This window comes from Lampetra planeri, chromosome 60 (assembly GCF_965212315.1).
Source record: "Lampetra planeri chromosome 60, kcLamPlan1.2.h2, whole genome shotgun sequence".
Lineage (NCBI taxonomy): Eukaryota > Metazoa > Chordata > Hyperoartia > Petromyzontiformes > Petromyzontidae > Lampetra > Lampetra planeri.
Window position 1 is genome coordinate 2,266,641 of NC_136166.1, and position 27,828 is coordinate 2,294,468.

General features: G+C 45.6%; 37 non-coding genes across 37 annotated transcripts; all 37 read left to right on the forward strand.

Annotated features, from left to right (window-relative positions):
- Positions 1-885: 885 nt before the first annotated feature.
- On the forward strand, positions 886-967 carry TRNAL-AAG (transfer RNA leucine (anticodon AAG)). The gene has a single exon. It is a non-coding gene; the product is annotated as a tRNA-Leu (tRNA).
- A 336-nt stretch (positions 968-1,303) lies between these two features.
- TRNAL-AAG (transfer RNA leucine (anticodon AAG)) lies at positions 1,304-1,385 on the forward strand. Its single transcript has one exon. It is a non-coding gene; the product is annotated as a tRNA-Leu (tRNA).
- A 334-nt stretch (positions 1,386-1,719) lies between these two features.
- On the forward strand, positions 1,720-1,802 carry TRNAL-AAG (transfer RNA leucine (anticodon AAG)). Its single transcript has one exon. It is a non-coding gene; the product is annotated as a tRNA-Leu (tRNA).
- Positions 1,803-2,140: 338 nt separating this feature from the next.
- Positions 2,141-2,222, forward strand: TRNAL-AAG (transfer RNA leucine (anticodon AAG)). The gene has a single exon. It is a non-coding gene; the product is annotated as a tRNA-Leu (tRNA).
- Positions 2,223-2,977: 755 nt separating this feature from the next.
- TRNAL-AAG (transfer RNA leucine (anticodon AAG)) lies at positions 2,978-3,059 on the forward strand. Its single transcript has one exon. It is a non-coding gene; the product is annotated as a tRNA-Leu (tRNA).
- A 1,168-nt stretch (positions 3,060-4,227) lies between these two features.
- TRNAL-AAG (transfer RNA leucine (anticodon AAG)) lies at positions 4,228-4,310 on the forward strand. Its single transcript has one exon. It is a non-coding gene; the product is annotated as a tRNA-Leu (tRNA).
- Positions 4,311-5,066: 756 nt separating this feature from the next.
- TRNAL-UAG (transfer RNA leucine (anticodon UAG)) lies at positions 5,067-5,148 on the forward strand. The gene has a single exon. It is a non-coding gene; the product is annotated as a tRNA-Leu (tRNA).
- Positions 5,149-6,318: 1,170 nt separating this feature from the next.
- On the forward strand, positions 6,319-6,401 carry TRNAL-AAG (transfer RNA leucine (anticodon AAG)). Its single transcript has one exon. It is a non-coding gene; the product is annotated as a tRNA-Leu (tRNA).
- A 337-nt stretch (positions 6,402-6,738) lies between these two features.
- Positions 6,739-6,820, forward strand: TRNAL-UAG (transfer RNA leucine (anticodon UAG)). The gene has a single exon. It is a non-coding gene; the product is annotated as a tRNA-Leu (tRNA).
- Positions 6,821-7,989: 1,169 nt separating this feature from the next.
- On the forward strand, positions 7,990-8,072 carry TRNAL-AAG (transfer RNA leucine (anticodon AAG)). Its single transcript has one exon. It is a non-coding gene; the product is annotated as a tRNA-Leu (tRNA).
- A 336-nt stretch (positions 8,073-8,408) lies between these two features.
- TRNAL-UAG (transfer RNA leucine (anticodon UAG)) lies at positions 8,409-8,490 on the forward strand. Its single transcript has one exon. It is a non-coding gene; the product is annotated as a tRNA-Leu (tRNA).
- A 752-nt stretch (positions 8,491-9,242) lies between these two features.
- On the forward strand, positions 9,243-9,324 carry TRNAL-UAG (transfer RNA leucine (anticodon UAG)). Its single transcript has one exon. It is a non-coding gene; the product is annotated as a tRNA-Leu (tRNA).
- Positions 9,325-11,746: 2,422 nt separating this feature from the next.
- Positions 11,747-11,828, forward strand: TRNAL-UAG (transfer RNA leucine (anticodon UAG)). The gene has a single exon. It is a non-coding gene; the product is annotated as a tRNA-Leu (tRNA).
- Positions 11,829-12,163: 335 nt separating this feature from the next.
- TRNAL-UAG (transfer RNA leucine (anticodon UAG)) lies at positions 12,164-12,245 on the forward strand. The gene has a single exon. It is a non-coding gene; the product is annotated as a tRNA-Leu (tRNA).
- Positions 12,246-12,997: 752 nt separating this feature from the next.
- TRNAL-AAG (transfer RNA leucine (anticodon AAG)) lies at positions 12,998-13,079 on the forward strand. Its single transcript has one exon. It is a non-coding gene; the product is annotated as a tRNA-Leu (tRNA).
- A 335-nt stretch (positions 13,080-13,414) lies between these two features.
- On the forward strand, positions 13,415-13,496 carry TRNAL-UAG (transfer RNA leucine (anticodon UAG)). The gene has a single exon. It is a non-coding gene; the product is annotated as a tRNA-Leu (tRNA).
- A 335-nt stretch (positions 13,497-13,831) lies between these two features.
- TRNAL-UAG (transfer RNA leucine (anticodon UAG)) lies at positions 13,832-13,913 on the forward strand. Its single transcript has one exon. It is a non-coding gene; the product is annotated as a tRNA-Leu (tRNA).
- A 337-nt stretch (positions 13,914-14,250) lies between these two features.
- On the forward strand, positions 14,251-14,332 carry TRNAL-UAG (transfer RNA leucine (anticodon UAG)). The gene has a single exon. It is a non-coding gene; the product is annotated as a tRNA-Leu (tRNA).
- A 335-nt stretch (positions 14,333-14,667) lies between these two features.
- Positions 14,668-14,749, forward strand: TRNAL-UAG (transfer RNA leucine (anticodon UAG)). The gene has a single exon. It is a non-coding gene; the product is annotated as a tRNA-Leu (tRNA).
- A 337-nt stretch (positions 14,750-15,086) lies between these two features.
- On the forward strand, positions 15,087-15,168 carry TRNAL-UAG (transfer RNA leucine (anticodon UAG)). The gene has a single exon. It is a non-coding gene; the product is annotated as a tRNA-Leu (tRNA).
- Positions 15,169-16,374: 1,206 nt separating this feature from the next.
- On the forward strand, positions 16,375-16,456 carry TRNAL-AAG (transfer RNA leucine (anticodon AAG)). Its single transcript has one exon. It is a non-coding gene; the product is annotated as a tRNA-Leu (tRNA).
- Positions 16,457-16,791: 335 nt separating this feature from the next.
- TRNAL-AAG (transfer RNA leucine (anticodon AAG)) lies at positions 16,792-16,873 on the forward strand. The gene has a single exon. It is a non-coding gene; the product is annotated as a tRNA-Leu (tRNA).
- A 753-nt stretch (positions 16,874-17,626) lies between these two features.
- TRNAL-AAG (transfer RNA leucine (anticodon AAG)) lies at positions 17,627-17,708 on the forward strand. The gene has a single exon. It is a non-coding gene; the product is annotated as a tRNA-Leu (tRNA).
- A 335-nt stretch (positions 17,709-18,043) lies between these two features.
- TRNAL-AAG (transfer RNA leucine (anticodon AAG)) lies at positions 18,044-18,125 on the forward strand. Its single transcript has one exon. It is a non-coding gene; the product is annotated as a tRNA-Leu (tRNA).
- A 334-nt stretch (positions 18,126-18,459) lies between these two features.
- Positions 18,460-18,541, forward strand: TRNAL-AAG (transfer RNA leucine (anticodon AAG)). Its single transcript has one exon. It is a non-coding gene; the product is annotated as a tRNA-Leu (tRNA).
- A 754-nt stretch (positions 18,542-19,295) lies between these two features.
- TRNAL-UAG (transfer RNA leucine (anticodon UAG)) lies at positions 19,296-19,377 on the forward strand. The gene has a single exon. It is a non-coding gene; the product is annotated as a tRNA-Leu (tRNA).
- A 335-nt stretch (positions 19,378-19,712) lies between these two features.
- Positions 19,713-19,794, forward strand: TRNAL-AAG (transfer RNA leucine (anticodon AAG)). The gene has a single exon. It is a non-coding gene; the product is annotated as a tRNA-Leu (tRNA).
- A 1,171-nt stretch (positions 19,795-20,965) lies between these two features.
- On the forward strand, positions 20,966-21,047 carry TRNAL-AAG (transfer RNA leucine (anticodon AAG)). The gene has a single exon. It is a non-coding gene; the product is annotated as a tRNA-Leu (tRNA).
- A 336-nt stretch (positions 21,048-21,383) lies between these two features.
- Positions 21,384-21,465, forward strand: TRNAI-AAU (transfer RNA isoleucine (anticodon AAU)). Its single transcript has one exon. It is a non-coding gene; the product is annotated as a tRNA-Ile (tRNA).
- Positions 21,466-21,802: 337 nt separating this feature from the next.
- On the forward strand, positions 21,803-21,884 carry TRNAI-AAU (transfer RNA isoleucine (anticodon AAU)). Its single transcript has one exon. It is a non-coding gene; the product is annotated as a tRNA-Ile (tRNA).
- Positions 21,885-23,475: 1,591 nt separating this feature from the next.
- On the forward strand, positions 23,476-23,557 carry TRNAL-AAG (transfer RNA leucine (anticodon AAG)). The gene has a single exon. It is a non-coding gene; the product is annotated as a tRNA-Leu (tRNA).
- A 753-nt stretch (positions 23,558-24,310) lies between these two features.
- On the forward strand, positions 24,311-24,392 carry TRNAL-AAG (transfer RNA leucine (anticodon AAG)). Its single transcript has one exon. It is a non-coding gene; the product is annotated as a tRNA-Leu (tRNA).
- A 750-nt stretch (positions 24,393-25,142) lies between these two features.
- TRNAL-AAG (transfer RNA leucine (anticodon AAG)) lies at positions 25,143-25,224 on the forward strand. Its single transcript has one exon. It is a non-coding gene; the product is annotated as a tRNA-Leu (tRNA).
- Positions 25,225-25,558: 334 nt separating this feature from the next.
- Positions 25,559-25,640, forward strand: TRNAL-AAG (transfer RNA leucine (anticodon AAG)). The gene has a single exon. It is a non-coding gene; the product is annotated as a tRNA-Leu (tRNA).
- Positions 25,641-25,977: 337 nt separating this feature from the next.
- Positions 25,978-26,059, forward strand: TRNAL-AAG (transfer RNA leucine (anticodon AAG)). The gene has a single exon. It is a non-coding gene; the product is annotated as a tRNA-Leu (tRNA).
- Positions 26,060-27,230: 1,171 nt separating this feature from the next.
- On the forward strand, positions 27,231-27,312 carry TRNAL-AAG (transfer RNA leucine (anticodon AAG)). The gene has a single exon. It is a non-coding gene; the product is annotated as a tRNA-Leu (tRNA).
- A 336-nt stretch (positions 27,313-27,648) lies between these two features.
- On the forward strand, positions 27,649-27,730 carry TRNAL-AAG (transfer RNA leucine (anticodon AAG)). Its single transcript has one exon. It is a non-coding gene; the product is annotated as a tRNA-Leu (tRNA).
- The last annotated feature ends 98 nt before the right edge of the window (positions 27,731-27,828 follow it).

Below are 27,828 nucleotides of genomic sequence, written 5' to 3' on the forward strand. Positions count from 1 at the left end.
TCATTGGTGATGATGCCCCTTTGCGATTTCTGTTGCTGCTGTCAATTACCAGGTAGCGTGGCTGAGCGGTCTAAGGCGCTGGAATAAGGCTCCACTCTCTTTGGATGCGTGGGTTCAAATCCCACGGCTGCCAAATCTTGTTTTATGTAAAACACAACCTGCAAAATATTTGTTTTAGCTTCGACACAATTGAAATCATTTCACAACAAGCTCCTGGTGATGATGCCCATTGGCCATTTCTGGAAGCGCTCGAACATATTGGTAAAGGGGCCGGGTGGTCGTTGGTGCCGAATTAAGTCTCTGCATTCTTTGGAGGTTTGGGTTCAGATCCCGCCGGTATCAACTGCCTTTTTTACGGAATGACGAACTTAAAAAGGTGTTTCAGCCACGACGCTTTTAATACAATTTTCCCACTAGGCATTGGTGATGATGCCCCTTTGCGATTTCTGTTGCTGCTATCAACGACCAGGTAGCGTGGCCGACCGGTCTAAGGAGCTGGATTAAGTCTCCAGTCTCTTTGGAGGCGTGGGTTCAAATCCCACCGCTGCCAAATCCTGTTTTATGTAAAACACAACCTGCAAAATATTTGTTTTAGCTTCGACACAATTGAAATCATTTCACGACAAGCTCCTGGTGATGATGCCCATTGGCCATTTCTGGAAGCGCTCGAACATATTGGTAAAGGGGCCGGGTGGTCGTTGGTGCCGAATTAAGTCTCTGCATTCTTTTGAGGTTTGGGTTCAAATCCCGCCGGTACCAACTGCCTTTTTTAAGGAATGACGAACTTAAAAATGTGTTTCAGCCACGACGCTTTTAATACAACTTCAACACTAGCTTTTTATGACAATGCCCCTTGGCGATTTCTGTTTCTGCTGTCAACGACCAGGTAGCGTGGCCGAGCGGTCTAAGGCGCTGGATTAAGGCTCCAGTCTCTTTGGAGGCGTGGGTTCAAATCCCACCGCTGCCAAATCTTGTTTTATGCAAAACACTACCTGCAAAAATATTTGTTTTAGCTTCGACACAATTAAAACAATTTCACGACAAGCTCCTGGTGATGATGCCCATTGGCCATTTCTGGAAGCACTCGAACATATTGGTAAAGGGGCCGGGTGGTCGTTGGTGCCGAATTAAGTCTCTGCATTCTTTTGAGGTTTGGGTTCAAATCCCGCCGGTACCAACTGCCTTTTTTTACGTAATGACAACCTTAAAATGTGTTTCAGCCTCGACTCTTTGAATACAATTTTCCCACTAGGCATTGGTGATGATGCCCCTTTGCGATTTCTGTTGCCGCTGTCAATGACCAGGTAGTGTGGCCGAGCGGTCTAAGGCGCTGGATTAAGGCTCCAGTCTCTTTGGACGCGTGGGTTCAAATCCCACCGCTGCCAAATCCTGTTTTATGTAAAACACAACCTGCAAAATATTTGTTTTAGCTTCGACACAATTGAAATCATTTCACGACAAGCTCCTGGTGATGATGCCCATTGGCCATTTCTGGAAGCGCTCGAACATATTGGTAAGGGGCCGGGTGGTCGTTGGTGCCGAATTAAATCTCTGCATTCTTTTGAGGTTTGGGTTCAAATCCCGCCGGTACCAACTGCCTTTTTTAAGGAATGACGAACTTAAAAATGTGTTTCAGCCACGACGCTTTTAATACAACTTTAACACTAGCTTTTTATGACAATGCCCCTTTGCGATTTCTGTTTCTGCTGTCAATGACCAGGTAGCGTGGCCGAGCGGGCTAAGGCGCTGGATTAAGGCTCCAGTCTCTTTAGGAGGCGTGGGTTCAAATCCCACTGCTGCCAAATCTTGTTTTATGCAAAACACAACCTGCAAAAATATTTGTTTTAGCTTCGACACAAATAAAACAATTTCACGACAAGCTCCTGGTAATGATGCCCATTGGCCATTTCTGGAAGCGCTTCGAACATATTGGTAAAGGGGCCGAGTGGACGTTGGTGCCGAATTAAGTCTCTGCATTCTTTGGAGGTTTGGGTTCAAATCCCGCCGGTTTCAACTGCCTTTTTTTACGGAATGACGAACTTAAAAATGTGTTTCAGCCACGACGCTTTTAATACAATTTTCCCACTAGCTATTGGTGATGATGCCTCTTTGCGATTTCTGTTGCTTCTCGCAATGACCAGGTAGCGTGGCCGAGCGGTCTAAGGCGCTGGATTAAGGCTCCAGTCTCTTTGGAGGCGTGGGTTCAAATCCCACCGCTGCCAAATCTTGTTTTATGCAAAACACAACCTGCAAAAATATTTGTTTTAGCTTCGACACAATTAAAACAATTTCACGACAAGCTCCTGGTGATGATGCCCATTGGCCATTTCTGGAAGCACTCGAACATATTGGTAAAGGGGCCGGGTGGTCGTTGGTGCCGAATTAAGTCTCTGCATTCTTTTGAGGTTTGGGTTCAAATCCCGCCGGTACCAACTGCCTTTTTTTACGTAATGACGACCTTAAAATGTGTTTCAGCCACGACTCTTTGAATACAATTTTCCCACTAGTCATTGGTGATGATGCCCCTTTGCGATTTCTGTTGCTGCTGTCAATTACCAGGTAGCGTGGCCGAGCGGTCTAAGGCGCTGGAATAAGGCTCCACTCTCTTTGAGTAGGCGTGGGTTCAAATCCCACCGCTGCCAAATCTTGTTTTATGTAAAACACAACCTGCAAAATATTTGTTTTAGCTTCGACACAATTGAAATCATTTCACGACAAGCTCCTGGTGATGATGCCCATTGGCCATTTCTGGAAGCGCTCGAACATATTGGTAAAGGGGCCGGGTGGTCGTTGGTGCCGAATTAAGTCTCTGCATTCTTTGGAGGTTTGGGTTCAAATCCCGCCGGTATCAACTGCCTTTTTTACGTAATGACGACCTTAAAATGTGTTTCAGCCTCGACTCTTTGAATACAATTTTCCCACTAGGCATTGGTGATGATGCCCCTTTGCGATTTCTGTTTGATGCGGTCAATGACCAGGTAGCGTGGCCGAGCGGTCTAAGGCGCTGGATTAAGGCTCCAGTCTCTTTGGAGGCGTGGGTTCAAATCCCACCGCTGCCAAATCTTGTTTTATGTAAAACACAACCTGCATAATATTTGTTTTAGCTTCGACACAATTAAAATCATTTCACGACAAGCTCCTGGTGATGATGCCCATTGGCCATTTCTGGAAGCGCTTCGAACGTATTGGTAAAGGGCCGGGTGGACGTTTGTGCCTAATTAAGTCTCTGCATTCTTTGGAGGTTTGGGTTCAAATCCCGCCGGTACCAACTGCCTTTTTTTACGTAATGACGACCTTAAAATGTGTTTCAGCCACGACTCTTTGAATACAATTTTCCCACTAGTCATTGGTGATGATGCCCCTTTGCGATTTCTGTTGCTGCTGTCAATTACCAGGTAGCGTGGCCGAGTGGTCTAAGGCGCTGGAGTAAGGCTCCACTCTCTTTGGAGGCGTGGGTTCAAATCCCACCGCTGCCAAATCTTGTTTTATGTAAAACACAACCTGCAAAATATTTGTTTTAGCTTCGACACAATTGAAATCATTTCACGACAAGCTCCTGGTGATGATGCCCATTGGCCATTTCTGGAAGCGCTCGAACATATTGGTAAAGGGGCAGGGTGGTCGTTGGTGCCGAATTAAGTCTCTGCATTCTTTGGAGGTTTGGGTTCAAATCCCGCCGGTATCAACTGCCTTTTTTACGTAATGACGACCTTAAAATGTGTTTCAGCCTCGACTCTTTGAATACAATTTTCCCACTAGGCATTGGTGATGATGCCCCTTTGCGATTTCTGTTGCTGCTGTCAATGACCAGGTAGCGTGGCCGACCGGTCTAAGGAGCTGGATTAAGTCTCCAGTCTCTTTGGAGGCGTGGGTTCAAATCCCACCGCTGCCAAATCCTGTTTTATGTAAAACACAACCTGCAAAATATTTGTTTTAGCTTCGACACAATTGAAATCATTTCACGACAAGCTCCTGGTGATGATGCCCATTGGCCATTTCTGGAAGCGCTCGAACATATTGGTAAAGGGGCCGGGTGGTCGTTGGTGCCGAATTAAGTCTCTGCATTCTTTTGAGGTTTGGGTTCAAATCCCGCCGGTACCAACTGCCTTTTTTAAGGAATGACGAACTTAAAAATGTGTTTCAGCCACGACGCTTTTAATACAACTTCAACACTAGCTATTGGTGATGATGCCTCTTTGCGATTTCTGTTGCTTCTCTCAATGACCAGGTAGCGTGGCCGAGCGGGCTAAGGCGCTGGATTAAGGCTCCAGTCTCTTTAGGAGGCGTGGGTTCAAATCCCACTGCTGCCAAATCTTGTTTTATGCAAAACACAACCTGCAAAAATATTTGTTTTAGCTTCGACACAAATAAAACAATTTCACGACAAGCTCCTGGTAATGATGCCCATTGGCCATTTCTGGAAGCGCTTCGAACATATTGGTAAAGGGGCCGAGTGGACGTTGGTGCCGAATTAAGTCTCTGCATTCTTTGGAGGTTTGGGTTCAAATCCCGCCGGTTTCAACTGCCTTTTTTTACGGAATGACGAACTTAAAAATGTGTTTCAGCCACGACGCTTTTAATACAACATTAACACTAGCTTTTGATGACAATGCCCCTTTGCGATTTTTGTTGCTGCTGTCAATGACCAGGTAGTGTGGCCGAGCGGTCTTAGGCGCTAGATTAAGGCTCCAGTCTCTTTGGAGGCGTGGGTTCAAATCCCACCGCTGCCAAATATTGTTTTATGTAAAACACAACCTGCAAAATGTTTGTTTTAGCTTCGACACAATTGAAATCATTTCACGACAAAGCTCCTGGTGATGATGCCCATTGGCCATTTCTGGAAGCGCTCGAACATATTGGTAAAGGGGCCAGGTGGACGTTGGTGCCGAATTAAGTATCTGCATTCTTTGGAGGTTTGGGTTCAAATCCCGCCGGTATCAACTGCCTTTTTTACGGAATGACGAACTTAAAAAGGTGTTTCAGCCACGACGCTTTTAATACAATTTTCCCACTAGCTATTGGTGATGATGCCTCTTTGCGATTGCTGTTGCAGCTGTCAATGACCAGGTAGCGTGGCCGAGCAGTCTAAGGTGCTGGATTTAGGTTCCAGTCTCTTTGGAGGCATGGGTTCAAATCCCACTGCTGCCAAATATTTTTTTATGCAAAACACAACCTGCAAAAATATTTGTTTTAGCTTCGACACAATTAAAACAATTTCACGACAAGCTCCTGGTGATGATGCCCATTGGCCATTTCTGGAAGCGCTCGAACATATTGCTAAAGGGGCCGGGTGGTCGTTGGTGCCGAATTAAGTCTCTGCATTCTTTGGAAGTTTGGGTTCAAATCCCGCCGGTACCAACTGCCTTTTTTAAGGAATGAAGAACTTAAAAATATGTTTCAGCCACGACGCTTTTAATACAACATTAACACTAGCTTTTGATGACAATGCCCCTTTGCGATTTCTGTTGCTGCTGTCAATGACCAGGTAGTGTGGCCGAGCTGTCTAAGGCGCTAGATTAAGGCTCCAGTCTCTTTGGAGGCGTGGGTTCAAATCCCACCGCTGCCAAATCTTGTTTTATGAAAAACACAACCTGCAAAATATTTGTTTTAGCTTCGACACAATTGAAATCATTTCACGACAAGCTCCTGGTGATGATGCCCATTGGCCATTTCTGGAAGCGCTCGAACATATTGGTAAAGGGGCCGGGTGGTCGTTGGTGCCGAATTAAGTCTCTGCATTCTTTGGAAGTTTGGGTTCAAATCCCGCCGGTACCAACTGCCTTTTTTAAGGAATGAAGAACTTAAAAATATGTTTCAGCCACGACGCTTTTAATACAACATTAACACTAGCTTTTGATGACAATGCCCCTTTGCGATTTCTGTTGCTGCTGTCAATGACCAGGTAGTGTGGCCGAGCTGTCGAAGGCGCTAGATTAGGGCTCCAGTCTCTTTGGAGGCGTGGGTTCTAATCCCACCACTGCCAAATCTTGTTTTATGTAAAACACAACCTGCAAAATATTTGTTTTAGCTTCGACACAATTGAAATCATTTTACGACAAGCTCCTGGTGATGATGCCCATTGGCCATTTCTGGAAGCGCTCGAACATATTGGCAAAGGGGCCGGGTGGACGTTGGTGCCGAATTAAGTATCTGCATTCTTTGGAGGTTTGGGTTCAAATCCCGCCGGTATCAACTGCCTTTTTTACGGAATGAAGAACTTTAAAAGGTGTTTCAGCCACGACGCTTTTAATACAACATTAACACTAGCTTTTGATGACAATGCCCCTTTGCGATTTCTGTTGCTGCTGCCAATGACCAGGTAGCGTGGCCGAGCGGTCTAAGGCGCTGGATTAAGGCTCCAGTCTCTTTAGGAGGCGTGGGTTCAAATCCCACGGCTGCCAAATCTTGTTTTATGCAAAACACAACCTGCAAAAATATTTGTTTTAGCTTCGACACAATTCAAACAATTTCACGACAAGCTCCTGGTGATGATGCCCATTGGCCATTTCTGGAAGCGCTTCGAACATATTGGTAAAGGGGCCGAGTGGACGTTGGTGCCGAATTAAGTCTCTGCATTCTTTGGAGGTTTGGGTTCAAATCCCGCCGGTTTCAACTGCCTTTTTTACGGAATGACGAACTTAAAAATGTGTTTCAGCCACGACGCTTTTAATACAATTTTCCCACTAGCTATTGGTGATGATGCCTCTTTGCGATTTCTGTTGCTTCTGTCAATGACCAGGTAGCGTGGCCGAGCGGTATAAGGCGCTGGATTTAGGCTCCAGTCTCTTTGGAGGCGTGGGTTCAAATCCCACTGCTGCCAAATCTTGTTTTATGTAAAACACAACCTGCAAAATATTTGTTTTAGCTTCGACACAATTGAAATCATTTCACGACAAGCTTCTGGTGATGATGCCCATTGGCCGTTTCTGGAAGCGCTCGAACATATTGGTAAAGGGGTCGGGTGGTCGTTGGTGCCGAATTAAGTCTCTGCATTCTTTGGAAGTTTGGGTTCAAATCACGCCGGTACCAACTGCCTTTTTTAAGGAATGAAGAACTTAAAAATATGTTTCAGCCACGACGCTTTTAATACAACATTAACACTCGCTTTTGATGACAATGCCCCTTTGCGATTTCTGTTGCTGCTGTCAATGACCAGGTAGTGTGGCCGAGCTGTCTAAGGCGCTAGATTAAGGCTCCAGTCGCTTTGGAGGCGTGGGATCAAATCCCACCACTGCCAAATCTTGTTTTATGTAAAACACAACCTGCAAAATATTTGTTTTAGCTTCGACACAATTGAAATCATTTCACGACAAGCTCCTGGTGATGATGCCCATTGGCCATTTCTGGAAGCGCTCGAACATATTGGTAAAGGGGCCGGGTGGACGTTGGTGCCGAATTAAGTATCTGCATTCTTTGGAGGTTTGGGTTCAAATCCCGCCGGTATCAACTGCCTTTTTTACGGAATGAAGAACTTAAAAAGGTGTTTCAGCCACGACGCTTTTAAAACAATTTTCCCACTAGCTATTGGTGATGATGCCTCTTTGCGATTGCTGTTGCTTCTGTCAATGACCAGGTAGCGAGGCCGAGCGGTCTAAGGTGCTGGATTTAGGCTCCAGTCTCTTTGGAGGCGTGGGTTCAAATCACACTGCTGCCAAATCTTGTTTTATGTAAAACACAACCTGCAAAATATTTGTTTTAGCTTCGACACAATTGAAATCATTTCACGACAAGCTTCTGGTGATGATGCCCATTGGCCATTTATGGAAGCGCTCGAACATATTGGTAAAGGGGCCGGGTGGTCGTTGGTGCCGAATTAAGTCTCTGCATTCTTTGGAAGTTTGGGTTCAAATCCCGCCGGTACCAACTGCCTTTTTTAAGGAATGACGAACTTTAAAATGTCTTTCAGCCACGACGCTTTTAATACAACATTAACACTAGCTTTTGATGACAATGCCCCTTTGCGATTTCTGTTGCTGCTGCCAATGACCAGGTAGCGTGGCCGAGCGGTCTAAGGCGCTGGATTAAGGCTCCAGTCTCTTTAGGAGGCGTGGGTTCAAATCCCACTGCTGCCAAATCTTGTTTTATGCAAAACACAACCTGCAAAATATTTGTTTTATTCTCGACACAATTAAAACAATTTCACGACAAGCTCCTGGTGATGATGCCCATTGGCCATTTCTGGAAGCGCTTCGAACATATTGGTAAAGGGGCCGAGTGGACGTTGGTGCCGAATTAAGTCTCTGCATTCTTTGGGGGTTTGGGTTCAAATCCCGCCGGTTTCAACTGCCTTTTTTACGGAATGACGAACTTAAAAATGTGTTTCAGCCACGACGCTTTTAATACAATTTTCCCACTAGCTATTGGTGATGATGCCTCTTTGCGATTTCTGTTGCTTCTGTCAATGACCAGGTAGCGTGGCCGAGCGGTCTAAGGCGCTGGATTTAGGCTCCAGTCTCTTTGGAGGCGTGGGTTCAAATCCCACCGCTGCCAAATCTTGTTTTATGTAAAACACAACCTGCAAAATATTTGTTTTAGCTTCGACACAATTGAAATCATTTCACGACAAGCTTCTGGTGATGATGCCCATTGGCCATTTCTGGAAGCGCTCGAACATATTGGTAAAGGAACCGGGTGGTCGTTGGTGCCGAATTAAGTCTCTGCATACTTTGGAAGTTTGGGTTCAAATCCCGCCGGTACCAACTGCCTTTTTTAAGGAATGAAGAACTTAAAAATATGTTTCAGCCACGACGCTTTTAATACAACATTAACACTAGCTTTTGATGACAATGCCCCTTTGCGATTTCTGTTGCTGATGTCAATGACCAGGTAGTGTGGCCGAGCAGTCTAAGGCGCTAGATTAAGGCTCCAGTCTCTGTGGAGGCGTGGGTTCAAATCCCACCGCTGCCAAATTTTGTTTTATGTAAAACACAACCTGCTAAATATTTGTTTTAGCTTCGACACAATTGAAATCATTTCACGACAAGCTCCTGGTGATGATGCCCATTGGCCATTTCTGGAAGAGCTCGAACATATTGGTAAAGGGGCCAGGTGGACGTTGGTGCCGAATTAAGTATCTGCATTCTTTGGAGGTTTGGGTTCAAATCCCGCCGGTATCAACTGCCTTTTTTACGGAATGACGAACTTAAAAAGGTGTTTCAGCCACGACGCTTTTAATACAATTTTCCCGCTAGCTATTGGTGATGATGCCTCTTTGCGATTGCTGTTGCAGCTGTCAATGACCAGGTAGCGTGGCCGAGCAGTCTAAGGCGCTGGATTTAGGCTCCAGTCTCTTTGGAGGCATGGGTTCAAATCCCACTGCTGCCAAATATTGTTTTATGCAAAACACAACCTGCAAAAATATTTGTTTTAGCTTCGACACAATTAAAACAATTTCACGACAAGCTCCTGGTGATGATGCCCATTGGCCATTTCTGGAAGCGCTTCGAACATATTGGTAAAGAGGCCGGGTGGACGTTGGTGCCGAATTAAGTCTCTGCATTCTTTGGAAGTTTGGGTTCAAATCCCGCCGGTACCAACTGCCTTTTTTAAGGAATGAAGAACTTAAAAATATGTTTCAGCCACGACGCTTTTAATACAACATTAACACTAGCTTTTGATGACAATGCCCCTTTGCGATTTCTGTTGCTGCTGTCAATGACCAGGTAGTGTGGCCGAGCGGTCTAAGGCGCTAGATTAAGGCTCCAGTCTCTTTGGAGGCGTGGGTTCAAATCCCACCGCTGCCAAATCTTGTTTTATGTAAAACACAACCTGAAAAATATTTGTTTTAGCTTCGACACAATTGAAATCATTTCACGACAAGCTTCTGGTGATGATGCCCATTGGCCATTTCTGGAAGCGCTCGAACATATTGGTAAAGGGGCCGGGTGGTGGTTGGTGCCGAATTAAGTCTCTGCATTCTTTGGAAGTTTGGGTTCAAATCCCGCCGGTACCAACTGCCTTTTTTAAGGAATGAAGAACTTAAAAAGGTGTTTCAGCCACGACGCTTTTAATACAACATTAACACTAGCTTTTGATGACAATGCCCCTTTGCGATTTCTGTTGCTGCTGTCAATGACCAGGTAGTGTGGCCGAGCGATCTAAGGCGCTAGATTAAGGCTCCAGTCTCTTTGGAGGCGTGGGTTCAAATCCCACCGCTGCCAAATCTTGTTTTATGTAAAACACAACCTGCAAAATATTTGTTTTAGCTTCGACACAATTGAAATCATTTCACGACAAGCTCCTGGTGATGATGCCCATTGGCCATTTCTGGAAGCGCTCGAACATATTGGTAAAGGGGCCGGGTGGACGTTGGTGCCGAATTAAGTATCTGCATTCTTTGGAGGTTTGGGTTCAAATCCCGCCGGTATCAACTGCCTTTTTTACGGAATGAAGAACTTAAAAAGGTGTTTCAGCCACGACGCTTTTAAAACAATTTTCCCACTAGCTATTGGTGATGATGCCTCTTTGCGATTGCTGTTGCTTCTGTCAATGACCAGGTAGCGTGGCCGAGCGGTCTAAGGCGCTGGGTTTAGGCTCCAGTCTTTTTGGAGGCGTGCGTTCAAATCCCACTTCTGCCAAATCTTGTTTTATGTAAAACACAACCTGCAAAATATTTGTTTTAGCTTCGACGCAATTGAAATCATTTCACGACAAGCTTCTGGTGATGATGCCCATTGGCCATTTCTGGAAGCGCTCGAACATATTGGTAAAGGGGCCGGGTGGTCGTTGGTGCCGAATTAAGTCTCTGCATTCTTTGGAAGTTTGGGTTCAAATCCCGCCGGTACCAACTGCCTTTTTTAAGGAATGAAGAACTTAAAAATGTGTTTCAGCCACGACGCTTTTAATACAACATTAACACTAGCTTTTGATGACAATGCCCCTTTGCGATTTCTGTTGCTGCTGTCAATGACCAGGTAGTGTGGCCGAGCGGTTTAAGGCGCTAGATTAAGGCTCCAGTCTCTTTGGAGGCGTGGGTTCAAATCCCGCCGCTGCCAAATCTTGTTTTATGTAAAACACAACCTGAAAAATATTTGTTTTAGCTTCGACACAATTGAAATCATTTCACGACAAGCTTCTGGTGATGATGCCCATTGGCCATTTCTGGAAGCGCTCGAACATATTGGTAAAGGGGCCGGGTGGTGGTTGGTGCCGAATTAAGTCTCTGCATTCTTTGGAAGTTTGGGTTCAAATCCCGCCGGTACCAACTGCCTTTTTTAAGGAATGAAGAACTTAAAAATATGTTTCAACCACGACGCTTTTAATACAACATTAACTCTAGCTTTTGATGACAATGCCCCTTTGCGATTTCTGTTGCTGCTGTCAATGACCAGGTAGTGTGGCCGAGCGGTCTAAGGCGCTAGATTAAGGCTCCAGTCTCTTTGGAGGCGTGGGTTCAAATCCCACCGCTGCCAAATCTTGTTTTATGTAAAACACTGCCTGCAAAATATTTGTTTTAGCTTCGACACAATTGAAATCATTTCACGACAAGCTCCTGGTGATGATGCCCATTGGCCATTTCTGGAAGCGCTCGAACATATTGGTAAAGGGGCCGGGTGGACGTTGGTGCCGAATTAAGTATCTTCATTCTTTGGAGGTTTGGGTTCAAATCCCGCCGGTATCAACTGCCTTTTTTACGGAATGACGAACTTAAAAAGGTGTTTCAGCCACGACGCTTTGAATACAATTTTCCCACTAGCTATTGGTGATGATGCCTCTTTGCGATTGCTGTTGCTTCTGTCAATGACCAGGTAGCGTGGCCGAGCGGTCTAAGGCGCTGGATTTAGGCTCCAGTCTCTTTGGAGGCGTGGGTTCAAATCCCACCGCTGCCAAATCTTGTTTTATGTAAAACACAACCTGCAAAATATTTGTTTTAGCTTCGACACAATTGAAATCATTTCACGACAAGCTTCTGGTGATGATGCCCATTGGCCATTTGTGGAAGCGCTCGAACATATTGGTAAAGGGGCCGGGTGGTCGTTGGTGCCGAATTAAGTCTCTGCATTCTTTGGAAGTTTGGGTTCAAATCCCGCCGGTACCAACTGCCTTTTTTACGGAATGAAGAACTTAAAAAGGTGTTTCAGCCACGACGCTTTTAAAACAATTTTCCCACTAGCTATTGGTGATGATGCCTCTTTGCGATTGCTGTTGCTTCTGTCAATGACCAGGTAGCGTGGCCGAGCGGTCTAAGGTGCTGGATTTAGGCTCCAGTCTCTTTGGAGGCATGGGTTCAAATCCCACTGCTGCCAAATATTGTTTTATGCAAAATACAACCTGCAAAATATTTGTTTTAGCTTCGACACAATTGAAATCATTTCACGACAAGCTTCTGGTGATGATGCCCATTGGCCATTTCTGGAAGCGCTTGAACTTATTGGTAAAGGGGCCGGGTGGTCGTTGGTGTCGAATTAAGTCTCTGCATTCTTTGGAAGTTTGGGTTCAAATCCCGCCGGTACCAACTGCCTTTTTTAAGGAATGAAGAACTTAAAAATATGTTTCAGCCACGACGCTTTTAATACAACATTAACACTAGCTTTTGATGACAATGCCTTTTTGTGATTTCTGTTGCTGCTGTCAATGACCAGGTAGTGTGGCCGAGCGGTCTAAGGCTATAGACTAAGGCTCCAGTCTCTTTGGAGGCGAGGGTTCAAATCCCACCGCCGCCAAATCTTGTTTTATGTAAAACACAACCTGCAAAATATTTGTTTTAGCTTCGACACAATTGAAATCATTTCACGACAAGCTCCTGGTGATGATGCCCATTGGCCATTTCTGGAAGCGCTCGAACATATTGGTAAAGGGGCCGGGTGGACGTTGGTGCCGAATTAAGTATCTGCATTCTTTGGAGGTTTGGGTTCAAATCCCGCCGGTATCAACTGCCTTTTTTACGGAATGACGAACTTAAAAAGGTGTTTCAGCCACGACGCTTTTAATACGACATTAACACTAGCTTTTGATGACAATGCCCCTTTGCGATTTCTGTTGCTGCTGTCAATGACCAGGTAGTGTGGCCGAGCGGTCTAAGGCGCTAGATTAAGGCTCCAGTCTCTTTGGAGGCGTGGGTTCAAATCCCACCGCTGCCAAATCTTTTTTTATGTAAAACACTGCCTGCAAAATATTTGTTTTAGCTTCGACACAATTGAAATCATTTCACGACAAGCTCCTGGTGATGATGCCCATTGGCCATTTCTGGAAGCGCTCGAACATATTGGTAAAGGGGCCGGGTGGACGTTGGTGCCGAATTAAGTATCTTCATTCTTTGGAGGTTTGGGTTCAAATCCCGCCGGTATCAACTGCCTTTTTTACGGAATGACGAACTTAAAAAGGTGTTTCAGCCACGACGCTTTGAATACAATTTTCCCACTAGCTATTGGTGATGATGCCTCTTTGCGATTGCTGTTGCTTCTGTCAATGACCAGGTAGCGTGGTCGAGCGGTCTAAGGCGCTGGATTTAGGCTCCAGTCTCTTTGGAGTCGTGGGTTCAAATCCCACCGCAGCCAAATCTTGGTTTATGTAAAACACAACCTGCAAAATATTTGTTTTAGCTTCGACACAATTGAAATCATTTCACGACAAGCTTCTGGTGATGATGCCCATTGGCCATTTGTGGAAGCGCTCGAACATATTGGAAAAGGGGCCGGGTGGTCGTTGGTGCCGAATTAAGTCTCTGCATTCTTTGGAAGTTTGGGTTCAAATCCCGCCAGTACCAACTGCCTTTTTTACGGAATGACGAACTTAAAAAGGTGTTTCAGCCACGACGCTTTTAATACAACATTAACACTAGCTTTTGATGACAATGCCCCTTTGCGATTTCTGTTGCTGCTGTCAGTGACCAGGTAGCGTGGCCGAGCGGTCTAAGGCGCTGGATTTAGGCTCCAGTCTCTTTGGAGGCATGGGTTCAAATCCCACTGCTGCCAAATATTGTTTTATGCAAAACACAACCTGCAAAAATATTTGTTTTAGCTTCGACACAATTAAAACAATTTCACGACAAGCTCCTGGTGATGATGCCCATTGGCCATTTCTGGAAGCGCTCGAACATATTGGTAAAGGGGCCGGGTGGACGTTGGTCGCGAATTAAGTCTCTGCATTCTTTGGAGGTTTGGGTTCAAATCCCGCCGGTATCAACTGCCTTTTTTTACGGAATGACGAACTTAAAAATGTGTTTCAGCCACGACGCTTTTAATACAATTTTCCCACTAGCTATTGGTGATGATGCCTCTTTGCGATTTCTGTTGCTTCTGTCAATGACCAGGTAGCGTGGCAGAGCGGTCTAAGGCGCTGGATTTAGGCTCCAGTCTCTTTGGAGGCGTGGGTTCAAATCCCACCGCTGCCAAATCTTGTTTTATGTAAAACACAACCTGCAAAATATTTGTTTTAGCTTCGACACAATTGAAATCATTTCACGACAAGCTTCTGGTGATGATGCCCATTGGCCATTTCTGGAAGCGCTTGAACATATTGGTAAAGGGGCCAGGTGGTCGTTGGTGCCGAATTAAGTCTCTGCATTCTTTGGAAGTTTGGGTTCAAATCCCGCCGGTACCAACTGCCTTTTTTACGGAATGACGAACTTAAAAAGGTGTTTCAGCCACGACGCTTTTAATACAACATTAACACTAGCTTTTGATGACAATGCCCCTTTGCGATTTCTGTTGCTGCTGTCAGTGACCAGGTAGCGTGGCCGAGCGGTCTAAGGCGCTGGATTTAGGCTCCAGTCTCTTTGGAGGCATGGGTTCAAATCCCACTGCTGCCAAATATTGTTTTATGCAAAACACAACCTGCAAAAATATTTGTTTTAGCTTCGACACAATTAAAACAATTTCACGACAAGCTCCTGGTGATGATGCCCATTGGCCATTTCTGGAAGCGCTCGAACATATTGGTAAAGGGGCCGGGTGGACGTTGGTCGCGAATTAAGTCTCTGCATTCTTTGGAGGTTTGGGTTCAAATCCCGCCGGTATCAACTGCCTTTTTTTACGGAATGACGAACTTAAAAATGTGTTTCAGCCACGACGCTTTTAATACAATTTTCCCACTAGCTATTGGTGATGATGCCTCTTTGCGATTTCTGTTGCTTCTGTCAATGACCAGGTAGCGTGGCAGAGCGGTCTAAGGCGCTGGATTTAGGCTCCAGTCTCTTTGGAGGCGTGGGTTCAAATCCCACCGCTGCCAAATCTTGTTTTATGTAAAACACATCCTGCAAAATATTTGTTTTAGCTTCGACACAATTGAAATCATTTCACGACAAGCTTCTGGTGATGATGCCCATTGGCCATTTCTGGAAGCGCTTGAACATATTGGTAAAGGGGCCGGGTGGTCGTTGGTGCCGAATTAAGTCTCTGCATTCTTTGGAAGTTTGGGTTCAAATCCCGCCGGTACCAACTGCCTTTTTTAAGGAATGAAGAACTTAAAAATATGTTTCAACCACGACGCTTTTAATACAACATTAACACTAGCTTTTGATGACAATGCCTTTTTGCGATTTCTGTTGCTGCTGTCAATGACCAGGTAGTGTGGCCGAGCGGTCTAAGGCTATAGATTAAGGCTCCAGTCTCTTTGGAGGCGTGGGTTCAAATCCCACCGCTGCCAAATCTTGTGTTATGTAAAACACAACCTGCAAAATATTTGTTTTAGCTTGGACACAATTGAAATCATTTCACGACAAGCTCCTGGTGATGATGCCCATTGGCCATTTCTGGAAGCGCTTCGAACGTATTGGTAAAGGGGCCGGGGAGGTCTCTGCATTCTTTGGAGGTTTGGGTTCAAATCCCGCCTTTACCAACTGCCTTTTTTTACGTAATGACGACCTTAAAAATGTGTTTCAGCCACGACGCTTTGAATACAATTGTAATAAAGGACTCGATCCTGGGTCTGTCTCCGTTGTCCTTTATTCGGGTTCTTACACTTTTCCCACACGGCCCTCGCTCAGAGCTCTCCCCTTGGCAGCTCCATAGCTGCTCTCGCTCACGTAGCCTCCACACCTCTGCAGCTCCGCTGCAGATCCCCTGTGCAGTCCTCCGGCTGCACTCACTGCAGCTCCACCGCTGCCCTCACTGCAGCTTCACCGCTGCCCGTCGTTCCTCCGCGCTTGGTCACCGCTGGCCGATGGTTCCAAGTCCTACTCCCCCGTGTGTGTGGCGATCTCGCCACTCCTCGACCTCCGCCCTGCGTGGCCTCACTCTAACTCTGTCTCCCACACTCCCCCGTCTCTTCCGGAATCTCTCCCTTAAGACCTCACCCCTCTCTCTTACGTGACCTAACTCCTCCCCCCCATGACGTCATATCCGCGAAGCCGTTTACGCCCGCATTACATAATTTTCCCACTAGCTATTGGTGATGATGCCCCTTTGCGATTTCTGTTGCTGCTGTCACTGACCAGGTAGCGTGGCCGAGCGGTCTAAGGCGCTGGATTAAGGCTCCAGTCTCTTTGGAGGCGTGGGTTCAAATCCCACCGCTGTCAAATCTTGTTTTATGTAAAACACAACCTGCAACATATTTGTTTTAGCTTCGACACAATTGAAATCATTTCACGACAAGCTCCTGGTGATGATGCCCATTGGCCATTTCTGGAAGCGCTCGAACATATTGGTAAAGGGGCCGGGTGGTCATTGGTGCCGAATTAAGTATCTGCATTCTTTGGAGGTTTGGGTTCAAATCCCACCGTTACCAACTGCCTTTTTTAAGGAATGACGAACTTAAAAATGTGTTTTAACCACGACGCATTTAATACAACTTTAACACTAGCTTTTGATGACGATGCCCCTTTGCGATTTCTGTTGCTGCTGTCAATGACCAGGTAGCGTGGCCGAGCGGTCTAAGGCATTGGATTAAGGCTCCAGTCTCTTTGGAGGCGTGGGTTCAAATCCCACCGCTGCCAAATCTTGTTTTATGTAAAACACAACCTGCAACATATTTGTTTTAGCTTCGACACAATTGAAATCATTTCACGACAAGCTCCTGGTGATGATACCCATTGGCCATTTCTGGAAGCGCTCGAACATATTGGTAAAGGGGCCGGGTGGTCATTGGTGCCGAATTAAGTATCTGCATTCTTTGGAAGTTTGGGTTCAAATCCCACCGTTACCAACTGCCTTTTTTAAGGAATGACGAACTTAAAAATGTGTTTTAACCACGACGCATTTAATACAACTTTAACACTAGCTTTTGATGACGATGCCCCTTTGCGCTTTCTGTTGCTGCTATCAATGACCAGGTAGCGTGGCCGAGCGGTCTAAGGCACTGGATTAAGGCTCCAGTCTCCGTGGAGGCGTGGTTTCAAATCACACCGCTGCCAAATCTTGTTTTATGTAAAACACAACCTGCAAAATATTTGTTTTAGCTTCGACACAATTAAAATCATTTCACGACAAGCTCCTGGTGATGAAGCCCATTGGCCATTTTTGGAAGAGCGCGAACATATTGGTAAAGGAGCTGGGTGGACGTTTGTGCCGAATTAAGTCTCTGCATTCTTTGGAGGTTTGGGTTCAAATCCCGCCGGTACCAACTGCCTTTTTTTACGTAATGACGACCTTAAAAATGTGTTTCACCCACGAAGCTTTGAATACAATTTTCCCACTTGTTATTGGTGATGATGCCCCTTTGCGATTTCTGTTGCTGCATTCAATGACCAGGTAGCGTGGCCGAGCGGTCTAAGGCGCTGGATTAAGGCTCCAGTCACTTTGGAGGCGTGGGTTCAAATCCCACTGCTGCCAAATCTTGTTTTATGTAAAAAACAACCTGCAAAATATTAGTTTTAGCTTCGACACAATTAAAATCATTTCACGACAAGCTCCTGGTGATGATGCCCATTGGCCATTTCTGGAAGCGCTCAAACATATTGGTAAAGGGGCCGGGTGGTCATTGGTGCCGAATTCAGTCTCTGCATTCTTTGGAGGTTTGGGTTCAAATCCCACCGTTACCAACTGCCTTTTTTAAGGAATGACGAACTTAAAAATGTGTTTGAACCACGACGCATTTAATACAACTTTAACACTAGCTATTGGTGATGATGCCCCTTTGCGATTTCTGTTGCTGCTGTCACTGACCAGGTAGCGTGGCCGAGCGGTCTAAGGCGCTGGATTAAGGCTCCAGTCTCTTTGGAGGCGTGGATTCAAATCCCACCGCTGCCAAATCTTGTTTTATGTAAGACACAACCTGCTAAATATTTGTTTTAGCTTCGACACAATTAAAATCATTTCACGACAAGCTCCTGGTGATGATGCCCATTGGCCATTTCTGGAAGCGCTCGAACATATTGGTAAAGGGGCCGGGTGGTCGTTGGTACCGAATTAAGTCTCTGCATTATTTGGAGATTTGGGTTCAAATCCCGCCGGTACCAACTGCCTTTTTACGTAATGACGACCTTAAAAATGTGTTTCAGCCACGACGCTTTTAATACAATTTTCCCACTAGTTATTGGTGATGATGCCCCTTTGCGATTTCTGTTGCTGCAGTCAATGACCAGGTAGCGTGGCCGAGCGGTCTAAGGCGCTGGATTAAGGCTCCAGTCTCTTTGGAGGCGTGGGTTCAAATCCCATCGCTGCCAAATCTTGTTTTATGTAAAACACAACCTGCAAAATATTTGTTTTAGCTTCGACACAATTAAAATCATTTCACGACAAGCTCCTGGTGATGATGCCCATTGGCCATTTCTGGAAGCGCTTTGAAAGTATTGGTAAAGGGGCCGGGTGGACGTTGGTGCCGAATTAAGTCTTTGCATTCATTGGAGGTTTGGGTTCAAATCCCGCCGGTACCAACTGCCTTGTTTACGGAATGACGAACTTAAAAATGTGTTTCAGCCACGACGCTTTTAATACAACTTTAACAACATCTTTTGATGACGATGCCCCTTTGCGATTTCTGTTGCTGCTGTCAATGACCAGGTAGTGTGGCCGAGCAGTCTAAGGCGCTGGACTAAGGCTCCAGTCTTTTTGGAGGTGTGGGTTCAAATCCCACCGCTGCCAAATCTTGTTTTATGTAAAACACAACCTGCAAAATCTTTGTTTTAGCTTCGACACAATTAAAATCATTTCACGACAAGCTCCTGGTGATGATGCCCATTGGCCATTTCTGGAAGCGCTCGAACATATTGGTAAAGGGGCCGGGTGGTCGTTGGTGCCGAATTAAGTCTCTGCATTCTTTGAAGGTTTGGGTTCAAATCCCGCCGGTACCAAATGACTTTTTTTACGTAATGACGAACTTAAAAAGGTGTTTCAACCACAACGCTTAGAATACAATTTTCCCACTAGCTATCGGTGATGATGCCTCTTTGCGTTCTCTGTTGCTGCTGTCAATGACCAGGTAGCGTGGCCGAGCGGTCTAAGGCGCTGGATTTAGGCTCCAGTCTCTTTGGAGGCGTGGGTTCAAATCCCACCGCTGCCAAATCTTGTTTTATGTAAAACACAACCTGCAAAATATTTGTTTTAGCTTCGACACAATTAAAATCATTTCACGACAAGCTCCTGGTGATGATGCCCATTGGCCATTTCTGGAAGCGCTCGAACATATTGGTAAAGGGGCCGGATGGTCGTTGGTGCCGAATTAAGTCTCTGCATTCTTTGGAGATTTGGGTTCAAATCCCGCCGGTACCAACTGCCTTTTTTACGTAATGACGACCTTAAAAATGTGTTTCAGCCACGACGCTTTTAATACAATTTTCCCACTAGTTATTGGTGATGATGCCCCTTTGCGATTTCTGTTGCTGCAGTCAATGACCAGGTAGCGTGGCCGAGCGGTCTAAGGCGCTGGATTAAGGCTCCAGTCTTTTTGGAGGTGTGGGTTCAAATCCCACCGCTGCCAAATCTTGTTTTATGTAAAACACAACCTGCAAAATATTTGTTTTAGCTTCGACACAATTAAAATCATTTCACGACAAGCGCCTGGTGATGATGCCCATTGGCCATTTCTGGAAGCGCTTCGAACGTATTGGTAAAGGGGCCGGGTGGACGTTTGTGCCGAATTAAGTCTCTGCATTCTTTGGAGGTTTGGGTTCAAATCCCGCCGGTACCAACTGCCTTTTTTTTACGTAATGACGACCTTAAAAATGTGTTTCAGCCACGACGCTTTGAATACAATTTTCCCACTAGTTATTGGTGATGATGCCCCTTTGCGATTTCTGTTGCTGCATTCAATGACCAGGTAGCGTGGCCGAGCGGTCTAAGGCGCTGGATTAAGGCTCCAGTCTCTTTGGAGGCGTGGATTCAAATCCAACCGCTGCCAAATCTCGTTTTACGTAAGCACAACCTACAAAATATGTTTTTTAGCATCGACACAATTAAAATCATTTCACGACAAGCTCCTGGTGATGATGCCCATTGGCCATTTCTGGAAGCGCTCGAACATATTGGTAAAGGGAACGGATGGTCGTTGGTGCCGAATTTAGTCTCTGCATTCTTTGGAGGTTTGGGTTCAAATCCCGCCGGTACCAACTGCCTTTTTTAAGGAATGACGAACTTAAAAAGGTGTTTCAGCCACGACGCTTTGAATACAATTTTCCCACTAGCTATTGGTGATGATGCCCCTTTGCGATTTCAGTTGCTGCTGTCAATGACCAGGTAGCGTGGCCGAGCAGTATAAGACGCTGGATTAAGGCTCCAGTCACTTTGGAGACGTGGTTTCAAATCCCACCGCTGCCAAATCTTGTTTCATGGAAAACACAACCTGCAAAAATATTTGTTTTAGCTTCGACACAATTAAAACAATGTCAAGACAAGCTCCTGGTGATGATGCCCATTGGCCATTTCTTGAAGCGCTCGAACATATTGGTAAAGGGGCCGGGTGGTCGTTGGTGCCGAATTAATTATCTGCATTCTTTGGAGGTTTGGGTTCAAATCCCGCTGTACCAACTGCGTTTTTTAAGGAATGACGAACTTAAAAAGGTGTTTCAGCCACGACGCTTTGAATACAATTTTCCCTCTAGCTATTGGTGATGATGCCCCTTTGCGATTTCAGTTGCTGCTGTCAATGACCAGGTAGCGTGGCCGAGCGGTCTAAGGCGCTGGATTAAGGCTCCAGTCTCTTTGGAGGCGTGGGTTCAAATCCCACCGCTGCCAAATCTTGTTTTATGTAAAACAAAACCTGCAAAATATTTGTTTTAGCTTCGACACAATTAAAATCATTTCACGACAAGCTCCTGGTGATGATGCCCATTGGCCATTTCTGGAAGCGCTTCGAACGTATTGGTAAAGGGGCCGGGTGGACGTTTGTGCCGAATTAAGTATCTGCATTCTTTGGAGGTTTGGGTTCAAATCCCGCCGGTACCAACTGCCTTTTTTACGTAATAACGACCTTAAAAATGTGTTTCAGCCACGACGCTTTGAATACAATTTTCCCACTAGTTATTGGTGATGATGCCCCTTTGCGATTTCTGTTGCTGCATTCAATGACCAGGTAGCGTGGCCGAGCGGTCTAAGGTGCTGGATTAATGCTCCGTTCTTTTTGGAGGTGTGGGTTCAAATCCCACCGCTGCCAAATCTTGTTTTATGTAAAACACAACCTGCAAAATATTTGTTTTAGCTTTGGCACAATTAAAATCATTTCACGACAAGCTCCTGGTGATGATGCCCATTGGCCATTTCTGGAAGCGCTTCGAACGTATTGGTAAAGGGGCCGGGTGGACGTTTGTGCCGAATTAAGTCTCTGCATTCTTTGGAGGTTTGGGTTCAAATCCCGCCGGTACCAACTGCCTTTTTTTACGTAATGACGACCTTAAAAATGTGTTTCAGCCACGACACTTTGAATACAATTTTCCCACTAGTTATTGGTGATGATGCCCCTTTGCGATTTCTGTTGCTGCATTCAATGACCAGGTAGCGTGGCCGAGCGGTCTAAGGCGCTGGATTAATGCTCCAGTCTCTTTGGAGGCGTGGGCTCAAATCCCACCGCTGCCAAATCTCGTTTTACGTAAACACAACCTCCAAAATATGTTTTTTAGCATCGACACAATTAAAATCATTTCACGACAAGCTCCTGGTGATGATGCCCATTGGCCATTTCTGGAAGCGCTCGAACATATTGGTAAAGCGGCCGGATGGTTGTTGGTGCCGAATTAAGTCTCTGCCTTCTTTAGAGGTTTGGGTTCAAATCCCGCCGGTACCAACTGCCTTTGTTAAGGAATGACGAACTTAAAAAAAAGTGTTTTAACCACGAAGCTTTGAATACAATTTTCCCACTAGCTATTGGTGATGATGCCCCTTTGCGATTTCTGTTGCTGCTGTCAATGACCAGGTAGCATGGCCGAGCGGTCTAAGGCGCTGGATTAAGGCTCCAGTCACGTTGAAGGCGTGGGTTCAAATCCCACCGCTGCCAAATCTTGTTTCATGGAAAACACAACCTGCAAAAATATTTGTTTTAGCTTCGACACAATTAAAACAATTTCAAGACAAGCTCCTGGTGATGATGACCATTGGCTATTTCTGGAAGCGCTTCGAACATATTGGTAAAGGGGCCGGTTGGTAGTTGGTGCCGAATTAAGTCTCTGCATTCTTTGGAGGTTTGGGTTCAAATCCCGCCGGTACCAACTGCCTTTTTTACGTAATGACGACCTTAAAAATGTGTTTCAGCCACGACGCTTTGAATACAATTTTCCCACTAGTTATTGGTGATGATGCCCCTTTGCGATTTCTGTTGCTGCAGTCAATGACCAGGTAGCGTGGCCGAGCGGTCTAAGGCGCTGGATTAAGGCTCCAGTCTTTTTGGAGGTGTGGGTTCAAATCCCACCGCTGCAAAATCTTGTTTTATGTAAAACACAACCTGCAAAATATTTGTTTTAGCTTCGACACAATTAAAATCATTTCACGACAAGCTCCTGGTGATGATGCCCATTGGCCATTTCTGGAAGCGCTTCGAACGTATTGGTAAAGGTGCCGGGTGGACGTTTGTGCCGAATTAAGTCTCTGCATTCTTTGGAGGTTTGGGTTCAAATCCCGCCGGTACCAACTGCCTTTTTTTACGTAATGACGACCTTAAAAATGTGTTTCAGCCACGACGCTTTGAACACAATTTTCCCACTAGTTATTGGTGATGATGCCCCTTTGCGATTTCTGTTGCTGCAGTCAATGACCAGGTAGCGTGGCCGAGCGTTCTAAGGTGCAGGATTAAGGCTCCAGTCTTTTTGGAGGTGTGGGTTCAAATCCCACCCCTGCCAAATCTTGTTTTATGTAAAACACAACCTGCAAAATATTTGTTTTAGCTTCGACACAATTAAAATCATTTCACGGCAAGCTCCTGGTGATGATGCCCATTGGCCATTTCTGGAAGAGCTTCGAACGTATTGGTAAAGGGGCTGGGTGGACGTTTGTGCCGAATTAAGTCTCTGCATTCTTTGGAGGTTTGGGTTCAAATCCCGCCGGTACCAACTGCCTTTTTTACGTAATGACCACCTTATAATGTGTTTCAGCCACGACGCTTTGAATACAATTTTCCCACTAGTTATTGGTGATGATGCCCCTTTGCGATTTCTGTTGCTGCATTCAATGACCAGGTAGCGTGGCCGAGCGGTCTAAGGCGCTGGATTAAGGCTCCAGTCTCTTTGGAGGCGTGGGTTCAAATCCCACCGCTGCCAAATCTTGTTTTACGTAAAACACAACCTCCAAAATATGTTTTTTAGCATCGACAAAATTAAAATCATTTCACGACAAGCTCCTGGTGATGATGCCCATTGGCCATTTCTGGAAGCGCTCGAACATATTGGTAAAGGGGCCGGATGGTCGTTGGTGCCGAATTAAGTATCTGCATTCTTTGGAGGTTTGGGTTCAAATCCCGCCGGTACCAACTGCCTTTTTTAAGGAATGACGAACTTAAAAATGTGTTTTAACCACGAAGCTTTGAATACAATTTTCCCACTAGCTATTGGTGATGATGCCCCTTTGCGATTTCTGTTGCTGCTGTCAATGACCAGGTAGCGTGGCCGAGCGGTCTAAGGCGCAGGATTAAGGCTCCAGTTACGTTGGAGGCGTGGGTTCAAATCCCACCGCTGCCAAATGTTGTTTCATGGAAAACAACCCTGCAAAAATATTTGTTTTAGCTTCGACACAATTAAAACAATTTCAAGACAAGCTCCTGGTGATGATGCCCATTGGCCATTTCTGGAAGCGCTTCGAACGTATTGGTAAAGGGGCCGGGTGGACGTTTGTGCCGAATTAAGTCTCTGCATTCTTTGGAGGTTTGGGTTCAAATCCCGCCGGTACCAACTGCCTTTTTTACGTAATGACGACCTTAAAAATGTGTTTCAGCCACGACGCTTTGAATACAATTTTCCCACTAGTTATTGGTGATGATGCCCCTTTGAGATTTCTGTTGCTGCATTCAATGACCAGGTAGCGTGGCCGAGCGGTCTAAGGCGCTGGATTAAGGCTCCAGTCTCTTTGGAGGCGTGGGTTCAAATCCCACTGCTGCCAAATCTTGCTTTACGTAAACACAACCTCCAAAATATGTTTTTTAGCATCGACACAATTAAAATCATTTCGCGACAAACTCCTGGTGATGATGCCCATTGGCCATTTCTAGAAGCGCTCGAACATATTGGTAAAGGGGCCGGATGGTCGTTGATGCCGAATTAAGTCTCTGCATTCTTTGGAGGTTTGGGTTCAAATCCCGCCGGTACCAACTGCCTTTTTTAAGGAATGACGAACTTAAAAATGTGTTTTAACCACGAAGCTTTGAATACAATTTTCCCACTAGCTATTGGTGATGATGCCCCTTTGCGATTTCTGTTGCTGCTGTCAATGACCAGGTAGCGTGGCCGAGCGGTCTAAGGCGCTGGATTAAGGCTCCAGTCACGTTGGAGGCATGGGTTCAAATCCCACCGCTGCCAAATCTTGTTTTACGTAAACACAACCTACAAAATATGTTTTTTTAGCATCGACACAATTAAAATCATTTCACGATAAGCTCCTGGTGATGATGCCCATTAGCCATTTCTGGAAGCGCTCGAACATATTGGTAAAGGGAACGGATGGTCGTTGGTGCCGAATTAAGTCTCTGCATTCTTTGGAGGTTTGGGTTCAAATCCCGCTGTACCAACTGCCTTTTTTAAGGAATGACGAACTTAAAAAGGTGTTTCAGCCACGACGCTTTGAATACAATTTTCCCACTAGTTATTGGTGATGATGCCCCTTTGAGATTTCTGTTGCTGCATTCAATGACCAGGTAGCGTGGCCGAGCGGTCTAAGGCGCTGGATTAAGGCTCCAGTCTCTTTGGAGGCGTGGGTTCAAATCCCACTGCTGCCAAATCTTGCTTTACGTAAACACAACCTCCAAAATATGTTTTTTAGCATCGACACAATTAAAATCATTTCACGACAAGCTCCTGGTGATGATGCCCATTGGCCATTTCTAGAAGCGCTCGAACATATTGGTAAAGGGGCCGGATGGTCGTTGATGCCGAATTAAGTCTCTGCATTCTTTGGAGGTTTGGGTTCAAATCCCGCAGGTACCAACTGCCTTTTTTAAGGAATGACGAACTTAAAAATGTGTTTTAACCACGAAGCTTTGAATACAATTTTCCCACTAGCTATTGGTGATGATGCCCCTTTGCGATTTCTGTTGCTGCTGTCAATGACCAGGTAGCGTGGCCGAGCGGTCTAAGGCGCTGGATTAAGGCTCCAGTCACGTTGGAGGCGTGGGTTCAAATCCCACCGCTGCCAAATCTTGTTTCATGGAAAACACAACCTGCAAAAATATTTGTTTTAGCTTCGACACAATTAAAACAATTTCAAGACAAGCTCCTGGTGATGATGCCCATTGGCTATTTCTGGAAGCGCTTCGAACATATTGGTAAAGGGGCCGGGTGGTCGTTGGTGCCGAATTAAGTCTCTGCATTCTTTAGAGGTTTGGGTTTAAATCCCGCTGGTACCAACTGCCTTTTTTACGTAATGACGACCTTAAAAATGTGTTTCAGCCACGACGCTTTGAATACAATTTTCCCACTAGTTATTGGTGATGATGCCCCTTTGCGATTTCTGTTGCTGCAGTCAATGACCAGGTAGCGTGGCCGAGCGGTCTAAGGCGCTGGATTAAGGCTCCAGTCTTTTTGGAGGTGTGGGTTCAAATCCCACCGCTACCAAATCTTGTTTTATGTAAAACACAACCTGCTAAATATTTGTTTTAGCTTCGACACAATTAAAATCATTTCACGACAAGCTCCTGGTGATGATGCCCATTGGCCATTTCTGGAAGCGCTTCGAACGTATTGGTAAAGGGGCCGGGGGGACGTTTGTGCCGAATTAAGTCTCTGCATTCTTTGGAGGTTTGGGTTCAAATCCCGCCGGTACCAACTGCCTTTTTTACGTTATGACGACCTTAAAAATGTGTTTCAACCACGACGCTTTAAATACAATTTTCCCACTAGTTATTGGTGATGATGCCCCTTTGCGATTTCTGTTGCTGCAGTCAATGACCAGTTAGCGTGGCCGAGCGGTCTAAGGCGCTGGATTAAGGCTCCAGTCTTTTTGGAAGTGTGGGTTCAAATTCCACCGCTGCCAAATCTTGTTTTATGTAAAACACAACCTGCAAAATATTAGTTTTAGCTTCGACACAATTAAAATCATTTCACGACAAGTTCCTGGTGATGATGCCCATTGGCCATTTCTGGAAGCGCTTCGAACGTATTGGTAAAGGGGCCGGGTGGACGTTTGTGCCGAATTAAGTCTCTGCATTCTTTGGAGGTTTGGGTTCAAATCCCGCCGGTACCAACTGCCTTTTTTACGTAATGACGACCTTAAAAATGTGTTTCAGCCACGACGCTTTGAATACAATTTTCCCACTAGTTATTGGTGATGATGCCCCTTTGCGATTTCTGTTGCTGCAGTCAATGACCAGGTAGCGTGGCCGAGCGGTCTAAGGCGCTTGATTAAGGCTCCAGTCTCTTTGGAGGTGTGGGTTCAAATCCCACCGCTGCCAAATCTTGTTTTATGTAAAACACAACCTGCAAAATATTTGTTTTAGCTTCGACACAATTAAAATCATTTCACGACAAGCTCCTGGTGATGATGCCCATTGGCCATTTCTGGAAGCGCTTCGAACGTATTGGTAAAGGGGCCGGGTGGTCGTTGGTGCCGAATTAAGTCTCTGCATTCTTTGGAGGTTTGGGTTCAAATCCCGCTGTACCAACTGCCTTTTTTAAGGAATGACGAACTTAAAAAGGTGTTTCAGCCACGACGCTTTGAATACAATTTTCCCACTAGCTATCGGTGATGATGCCCCTTTGCGATTTCAGTTGCTGTGGTCAACGACCAGGTAGCGTGGCCGAGCGGTCTAAGGCGCTGGATTAAGGCTCCAGTCTCTTTGGAGGCGTGGGTTCAAATCCCACCGCTGCCAAATCTTGTTTTATGCAAAACACAACCTGCAAAATATTTGTTTTAGCTTCGACACAATTAAAATCATTTCACGACAAGCTCCTGGTGATGATGCCCATTGGCCATTTCTGGAAGCGCTTCGAACGTATTGGTAAAGGGGCCGGGTGGACGTTTGTGCCGAATTAAGTATCTGCATTCTTTGGAGGTTTGGGTTCAAATCCCGCCGGTACCAACTGCCTTTTTTACGTAATGACGACCTTAAAAATGTGTTTCAGCCACGACGCTTTGAATACAATTTTCCCACTAGTTATTGGTGATGATGCCCCTTTGCGATTTCTGTTGCTGCATTCAATGACCAGGTAGCGTGGCCGAGCGGTCTAAGGCGCTGGATTAAGGTTCCAGTCTCTTTGGAGGCGTGGGTTCAAATCCCACCGCTGCCATATCTTGTTTTACGTAAAACACAACCTCCAAAATATGTTTTATAGCATCGACAAAATTAAAATCATTTCACGACAAGCTCCTGGTGATGATGCCCATT